Here is an 8,338-nt window from a genome sequence, read left to right on the forward strand (position 1 = left end):
TTCTGTTTGCTTTGGTTTTGTTGTGCTCTATATTCTAAAGAAATCTTCTCTCTTATTTTACCAACTGTCTATTGAATTTACTCTGGGCAATTATATTTTAACCTCAAAGTATCTTTTTCTGTTGTTGTTCTCAGCCTGCTTTTTCTTTTTCTTTTCTTTTTTTTTTTTAAACATTTTATTATGGTTTTATGGGTGTAATATGTCCTTGAATAGCTCTAAATGTTTAAAAACTTCTCCATATTATCTTTGTTTTAGTAAATGTGTAGTGTTTAACTTTGTTTTCCTATTGCTGGATTCTTTCAATGCCTGGTGATGTTTGGATATCCTTTGCTTTTTTTAAAAAATCAAGTTTATTGAGATGTAGTTCATATGTAGTAAAAGGCGTCCATTTTAAGAGTGTATTTTTTATGAGTCCTGACAAATTTATATGCCCACATAACCACTGTCAAAATCAAGATCTAAAACAGTTCCATTACCCTAAAAGTTCCCTCAGGACACTTCGCAGTCAGTCTCCTCCCCCTACCTGGACCCCTGGCAACTGCTAAACTTCTTTCTGTCATTACAGATTATATTCGTCCTTTCTAGAGTTCTGTATACATGGTATCAAACAGCACTGTGTTCTTTTGTGTCTAGCTTTCATCACTAATTTTGAAATTCTTTCATGTTTACTGTATCAGTAGTTCATTCTTTCCCAGTACGTGACTTTGCCACAATTTGTATATCCATCCACATGTTGATGGTTATTTGTGTTGCTTCCAGTTTGGGGCTATTATGAATAATGCTTCTATAAACATTCATATACAGGTCTTTGTGTTCATACCACATATGCATTCTTTTCATTTACATACATACCTAGATGTGGTTTGCTGGCTTGTATGGCAAATGTGTGTTTAACTTTTAAAGAAACTGCCGAACTTTTCCAAACTGGTTGTACCATTTTACATTTCCACCAGCAATGTGTGACGATTTCATTCAATTTGCATTCTGTTCAACACTTGTAACTGTTCTATATTAGGTGTGAACTGATATTACATTGTGGTTTTAATTTGCATTTACCTAATGACTAATGTTGTTGAACATCTTTTCATTTGCTTATTGGCGAGTCTCTTACCTTCCTTTGGGAAATATCTATTCAAATATTTGACCATTATTTAAAATTGGGTTATCTTATTGTGTTGTGAAAGTTATTTATATATTCTGGAAAAGTCTTTGTCAGGTAAATTTTTGCAGATGTATTCTCCAGGCATATGTCTTACTTTTTTCTTTTTCTTTCTTTCTTTTTTTTTTTTTTAATGATGTCACTCAAACAGAAGATTTTAATGTTTTCTAAAGTCTGACTTACCATTTTTTTCTCTGATGGTTTGTCCTTCTTTTATATCCCATCTAAGAAATCTTTGCTTACCCCAAAGGCACATACATTTTTTTTCTTATGTTTTCTTCTAGAATTTTACAGATTTTGCTGTTATGTTAAGTCTGTGATATATTCAAGTTAAATCTTTGTGTGTGGCTTGAGGTAAGAGTTCATTTTTCTCCTTGTATAGATACCCAAGTGTCCTAGGACCATTTGTTGAAAAGTCTGTGCTTTCTTAAATTTGGATTACATTGGCAACTTTGTAAAAAAATCAATTGACCATGTACATTTGGGTCTATTTCTAGACTCTGTTCTGTTCCATTGATTTATATACCCGTCTTTTTGCCACTGCCATGATGTTTTATTTACTGTAGTTTTATCGTAGTCTTGAAATTAGGTAGTGTAAGTTTTCCAACTTTGTTCTTCTTTTTTAAAATTGTTTTTTGTAATTCTGCCTTTTGCAATTTTGCTAAGAATTTTTACATCTGTGTTTATGAAGGATATTGTTCTGTAATTTTCTTTTTTCATAATGTGTCAGATTTTGGTTTTGAGGCAATGCTGGCCTTATAAAATGAGTCGATAAGTGTTTACAGCTCCTCTGAAAGATTTTCTGTAGATTAACATTAATTCTTATACCTTTAATAGAATTTACAGGGAAGTTGTCTGGGCATAGTATTTCATTATGGGAAGGTTTTAACTACAATTTCTATTTGCTTAATGGACATCAGTCTGATGTAGGTAGAATTACTTTTTATAATTTGTATTTTTCAAGATATTTGTGTTTTTCATGTAGGCTTTTGAGTTTATTGATATAGATTCTTTAGTCTTGTCTGTAGACTCTATAGTGATGACCCCTCTTTCATTCTTGATATTGGTAATTTGTAGGTTCCCCCCCTTTTTTTTTCCTTAACCATACAGGTAGAATTTTGGCAGTTTTATTGATGATAAATCAGTTTTTGGTTTCATTAATTTCCTTTATCATTTGTCTCTTGTCTAGTTTATATTTACTTTTATTTTTATTTCCTCTTCCTACTTACTTTGGGCTTAATTTGTTCTTTTAGCTTCTTAAAATAGAAGCTTAGCTCATTGATTTTAGAATTTTCTTTTCTAATGTAAGCATTTATGTTATTTTATTCTCCTCCCATAGATTTTGATATATTTTGGTTCCATTTTCATTCAGTTCAAAATACTTTATTTTGGTGATTCTTCTTTGACCCATGGGTTACTTAGATTTGTGTTCTTTAATTTCCAAACACATGCAGGATTTTTCAAATTCCTTTATGTCTAAAATTCTCTTGTGACAAGAGAACAACTCTATATGATTTTAATCCTTTTTCAATTTATTAAGACTTCTTTTGGTCCATGTAGTTTATCTGGGTACATTTTATATTCGATTCTTTTTAAAATATTTTACATTTCCCCCCTCACTATGTTTACATTTTCCTTTAGGTCTTTTAACATATTTATAATATTTACAATAATTGCTTTGATGTCTTTGGTATTTCATAATCTCGGTCTTTTCTGGGTCTCTTTCTGTTCACCGAATTTTCTCCTGGTAATGAGCTACATTTTCCTCTATGTCTGCATGTTTAATTCTTTTTTATTGGATGCCAAACATTATGAATGTTAGTTACATTGTTGATTGCTGGATTTTGTTCTATTCCTTTAAAGGTGTTGGACTTTGTTCTGACGGATAGCAAAGTTAACTTGGGGTTCAGTTTGATCTTTTAAGGCTTATTTTTAGTTTTTAGTTTTTGTTTTTGTTCGTTTTATGGGGAGGGGATCTAGTAGTGCAGGCTTTACTTTAGGGCTAGTGTAGGCCCACTAGTAAGGCATTAGGCTTTTGTAGTCTGTTCTTCTCAGGCTGATGGGAACAAACTAAAAAGATTTCTTGCCCTTTGTGAGCTCTAGGAATCATTCAGTTTACAATTTCCTAGTCGTTTATCTTTCCTCAGAAACAGTTTTTGCCTGGTCTTGTGCATTTCCACGTGTGCAGGTTGATATTCAGGAAAGGACTCAATAGATTTCCCCCCCCCCCGCCCCCGTAGATTTCTGAAGCTCTTTTTCTAGGTGGCTTTTTGTTCAGTACTCTGTCTTAACACATTTTAGTCACCTCAGCCTCCTTGTCTTCTTAGCTTCTTGATATCTTCCTACTCAGCTCAGTGATACTAGAGTCCTCACTTTGGGTTCCTTCTCCCTGTGCCTGTGGTCTGGAAATTGCCTCCACACAGAAAGCCGCCAGGGCAGTTTAGGCCTTCCCTCTCTCAGGGATCATCATTCTATACCACCTGGAGTCTAGTATCTGAAAACAGTTGTTTTATATATTTGTCCAGTTCCTAGTTGTTTGTGACCGTTAAGTCTGAACCTTCTTGCTCTCTTACTGCCTTGTATATCCATTAGATTTTTTAAATAAAAACTGGGTAGCTAGTATGGCTGTTAAATAAGACTTTTTCCTCCCTGCTAGATCTTTTTTTTTTTTTTTAGATTTTATTCATTTATTAGAGAGAGAGAGCGCAAGCGGGGGGAGGAGCAGAGGGAGAGGGAGAGGGAGAAGCAGACTTCCCACTGAGCAGGGAGCCCGATACGGGGCTCAGTCCCGGAATTCTGAGATCATGACCCGAGCTGAAGGCAGACACCTAATCGACTGAGCCACCCAGGTGCCCCAAGATCTCATTTCTGAGTGGAAATTCTGGGTGGCTCATTTGGAGTAGGGATGGAGTATCTTTTATCATGCTCAGTTGGTGTAGGGGTGAGAGTATCTTTTATTAGGCTTTACTTTTGAGTGAATGGGAAAATTGGCTGTCAGGATGAGGAAGAACCCCCAAATGCTGTATTAAGAAGGGTTTTATCCCAATGTCCTCGGTATGGGGATGACAGTGGGGATGCTGACCGGGGCCGTTACCGGGTACAGACCTTCCTTCAGTTGCCTCCCCTGCTTGGGCTGCATTTCTCTCTCCCTTTCTCCATCACACCTGCTGGCTCATCCAGCTCCTGCTTCCTCCACAGTGCCCTCATAGCTTGTTTTAGGGCGCTGGCCTTCCCTTCAGTAAAAATATTTGAGCATGCCCCTGATGCTCACTGACTTAGAAAAATTATGTCTGTATACAGATATATATATATATATTAAAACACACAAAAGCGATGATTTTGAAATGAAGGAATAAAAAAAAAAGCCTATAATTAAAAGGTATTTTCTTAATATGGTTCCTGAATTACATGTTCACCAATCTAGAGACCACTGTCTTTTTGGTGACTTTCTCTGTCATTTTCCTCCATCAACTTGCTTCTATTTATTTTCAGTCATCCAGAAAATCTACTAAATTGTCAATTTTTTGATGGCATCTTTCTTTACTTACGGGTTTTATTTCTTTTTCTTTGGTAGTATATTGAGAAAGACTGGACGCAAATGTTTACAGTGGGTCTGCCATTTTTTTTGTTGTTCTTTTTTTTTAGAGAGGGAATGGGGAGGGACAGAGGGAGAGAGAGAATCTTAAGCAGGCTCCACGCCCAGCACAGAGTCCTAGGCAGGGCTTGATCCCCCAACCCTGAGATGGTGACCTGAGCCGAAATCAAGAGTTGGATGCTTAGCGGACTGACCCAACCAGACACCCCGCATCTGCCATTTTGAAGTGGAAGTCCCATCTGATCTATTTCTTAAAACTTTAAATAATTAAAATGTCCTTATTTCTTGCAGTTTCAGTTTTGGTTTACCGAGTGGGAGCAGAAGGGTGTCGCTAAAGGTAGTGGCCTGAGAATTGCTTATAACCTGCAGGAGGTTTTATTTATGCAACAGTCTTCACATTTGGATAGATCGATAGTAGTGTGACTCAAGAAAGTAGCCTGCACATTTCACTGGGAGCAAAAAAGTTGAAGAACACATTTTCTGGAGACATATGGAAATCATGTGAGATAGACTTTTCCCCCATTTCTGTGACATTCCTTAATTTTGCGGACAGTCTAATCATCTGGAAAAGAGCCGTATATATAGAAAGAACATTGTCGCTGTCTTCCTGTTGCCTGTTGCACCTGGTGGTCTACAATCATGGTCATTCTTGGTTTCCATACTGTCATTTCTAGGTTTTCATAGAGCATCCCAACAGCTGGTGTAAACCCATAACATGCGTTAACTAATTTGACATCATAGTCGGAATGTTAGCCAATTGATTTTTCTTCAGAGAAACCAACTGAAAAAATAAGCCCACTATGAATTAATTCTTTGCAGGAATTTCCCATGTCTGATGATTTAAAAGAATAAATTCTGCATGTAAATGAATCATTACAAGCTTAATTGAAGCTTGTTGGATACTCAAGATTACTCACTGTGGTGTGTTTCTGATGGAGACAGGAAGTGAAAAAGCAAGGTCTATGAGATTTTTTTTGTGCATGAAGTCTCAGCCAGTCTTTTCATGTTTCTCATTGAGGCTTTGGTCGCTAGGGTAAATGACTCAAGGTATCTATTGCCGCTTAGCTGTTTTTAAGGGGGAATTTCCCCCCACACTCCTCCCTGCCCCAAAATAGCTAATTATATACTGGAAGTTTCAGTACATTGTTCACAGTTTGTGAAGTCAGCATATTTCTGGAAGCTCACTGTGAATGTAATTCTTCGCTGTACTGATGCTTTTGTTTCTCCATCCCTGCAGCCAGCACAGTACTGTAAGGACACAATTCTATCGCTATTTTTTCCCTCACATTTGATGTGGTAGTTTGCATACAGCTGCAGAGTAGACAGTTACCTTTGAAAGGAACATTTGGCTGCTCTAATTTGATTAAAGAAAACCACCTCAATCATTTCTAGACTGAGAACGTTTTCATTTTAACTTGGCAGTAGGAGTTGGGAATGTACTCACTGCACTTAGATATGTGGGGGAGCAGTCAGGGAACAAAACCAGCTCCTCAAATGGAGACAGCTTTGGTGCAGTTGTTTCTGGTTTTTTGTTGTTGTTGTTGGTTTTTTTTTGTTTTGTTTTGTTTTTAAGGCAAGCAGTGTTCTGTACGATTGAATCACCTTCTCTTTCCCTCCCAAATTTTCTGCGACCTTGATTTTCACCTCTGTCTCCTTTTCACGGGCTTTTCCTTAGCATTTCCTGTAAACTGATTGTGGCAGGGGTAGAATGCTACCCTAATGTGATTTGAAGGACTTGGAGGTCCTCAAAAGAATTCTCCCATTTTTATATAAAAAGAAACCTCCAAATCATGAATGACTATGAATTGGACATGCTTTCTTGGCCACCATTGAGTGGCTAAAAAAGTTTTTCGACCATGCGTGCACAGACCAAGGTTGGGAATTTAGTTGCAAGTTGCACAGAAGAAAATTGCTTGCCAGCAGAAGCCTGTATACAGCCCTAGTGCTAGACAGTTACTAATCATCTCACATATGTCTCCTGAGATAGAAGAAAGTCTGATCAGCAGTTAGTATGACAGTTGAAAATACATTCTGCTGATTGTGGGTTGGCATCTACTTTATCCATATGTTATTGGAAATAATTGAGCAGGGGCTCAGTCTGTAGGGTAAACCATGAATGAATTCATGAACCACAGTTCAGCAATGTAATATATGGTGTTCTTGGGAAGGTACTATGGTGGCATCCTAAAAAGTTTGTGAAATTTTAAATAAAAACTATGAGGGTACACATAGAGTCTTGGAAATACAACCACATTATTATTAATTGAGCCTTGGATATTATTGGTAACCTAAGAGTCGAGGTCAGATGTGGCCTCACATTCTCCCCCATGACAGTATGACTTGACCACATTGTACTTCTCACCTGTCTAAGCTTTAGTTTCTTCATTTGTAAATATAGGACACATATTAAATGATGTTTCTGAGTTTAGGTTCCTGTTATGTGTTTGACACTTGGCAAATACTTGGCTACCTCACTCTCTCTTCCTCTCCTCCTTGGTGTCACCATTCAACTACTTGGAATGTTTTGAGGGAGAGTGGTTTTGTTCATGGAACATGTGGCCAAACTCAATGAAGTCCTCTCGACATTCTCATATGTGCAGCTCTCATTCTCTTGGACATAAATTGTTAAGTCCAGGGGGACTCTATCAAGTCTGCCTAGCTTCCCTATGGATAATCAGCCCTAGGCAGACATTATATCAGGTACTAGTTAAGATACGAGCACAGTGGATATGGAAATTGTTTAGTAAATGTTAGCTGTTGGATAGACTTATGTTGTCATCTTGAATTCTTTTCCATCTTGTGTCATCTCTGGGTGCTAAAATAATTTCCACATTTAATCTCAAGATTTAATGAAGTCACCCTGGTCTGTTCTTCCTTTTGAGAGTTAAGGCCAAGAGGCAATCTTCCTGTTTTGTTTTCACACACAGTTGGGAGAATGTCAATCTTTTCAGTCACGTCTGGGTCATGGAAGCATACAAAGACTGCAGAGGGACTGAAAAGATAATTGTCCAAAGGCCACTGCTACATCTGGATTTGGCGACCCAAGATTTGTAGTAGATACAACTTCGTAAATGTAGTTGAATCCCTGGCTAGCTTACAATGCTGATCTGTTCCGTAATATAACTGAAAAAATTACCTCAATGCAATAAAATATTGCAAAAAGTAATGCTTGCTGTGTTTGTTTTGTTCAGTTACCAAAATTATAACATCAAACAAGATTTTAAAAGTTAATTACCAGTGATTGAGGATTTAATTTATTGATGTAATTGTTGATTTAATTTGAATACGTTTTTGGAGACCTGTAGAGATTCTGCAGAGAAATGCTGACTACTAATTCTTGATGTCACTTCAAACTTTCTTTTTCCTCAACAAAGAATTATTGTGATATTTCTCATATATAATCGCCTTTTCACTCATTTATGGAACATAAGAAATAGCAGGAAGATCGGTAGGAGAAGGAAGGGAAGAATGGGGGGGGGTAAACAGAAGGGGGAATGAACCACGAGAGATTATGGACTCTGGGAAACAAACTGAGGGCTTCAGAGGGGAGGGGGGTGGGGGAATGGGATAGGCCGGTGATGGGT

The 8,338-nt window shown here is 37.2% G+C and overlaps 1 protein-coding gene across 3 annotated transcripts in view; it reads left to right on the forward strand.

The window, feature by feature from the left end:
• The window catches only part of CDK6 (cyclin dependent kinase 6), a 240,637-nt gene that overhangs the window by 17,437 nt on the left and 214,862 nt on the right, over positions 1-8,338 (forward strand). The window lies entirely within an intron of this gene.

This window comes from Ursus americanus, chromosome 3 (genome assembly GCF_024610735.1).
Source record: "Ursus americanus isolate L20-20 chromosome 3, mUrsAme1.1.p, whole genome shotgun sequence".
Classification (NCBI taxonomy): domain Eukaryota; kingdom Metazoa; phylum Chordata; class Mammalia; order Carnivora; family Ursidae; genus Ursus; species Ursus americanus.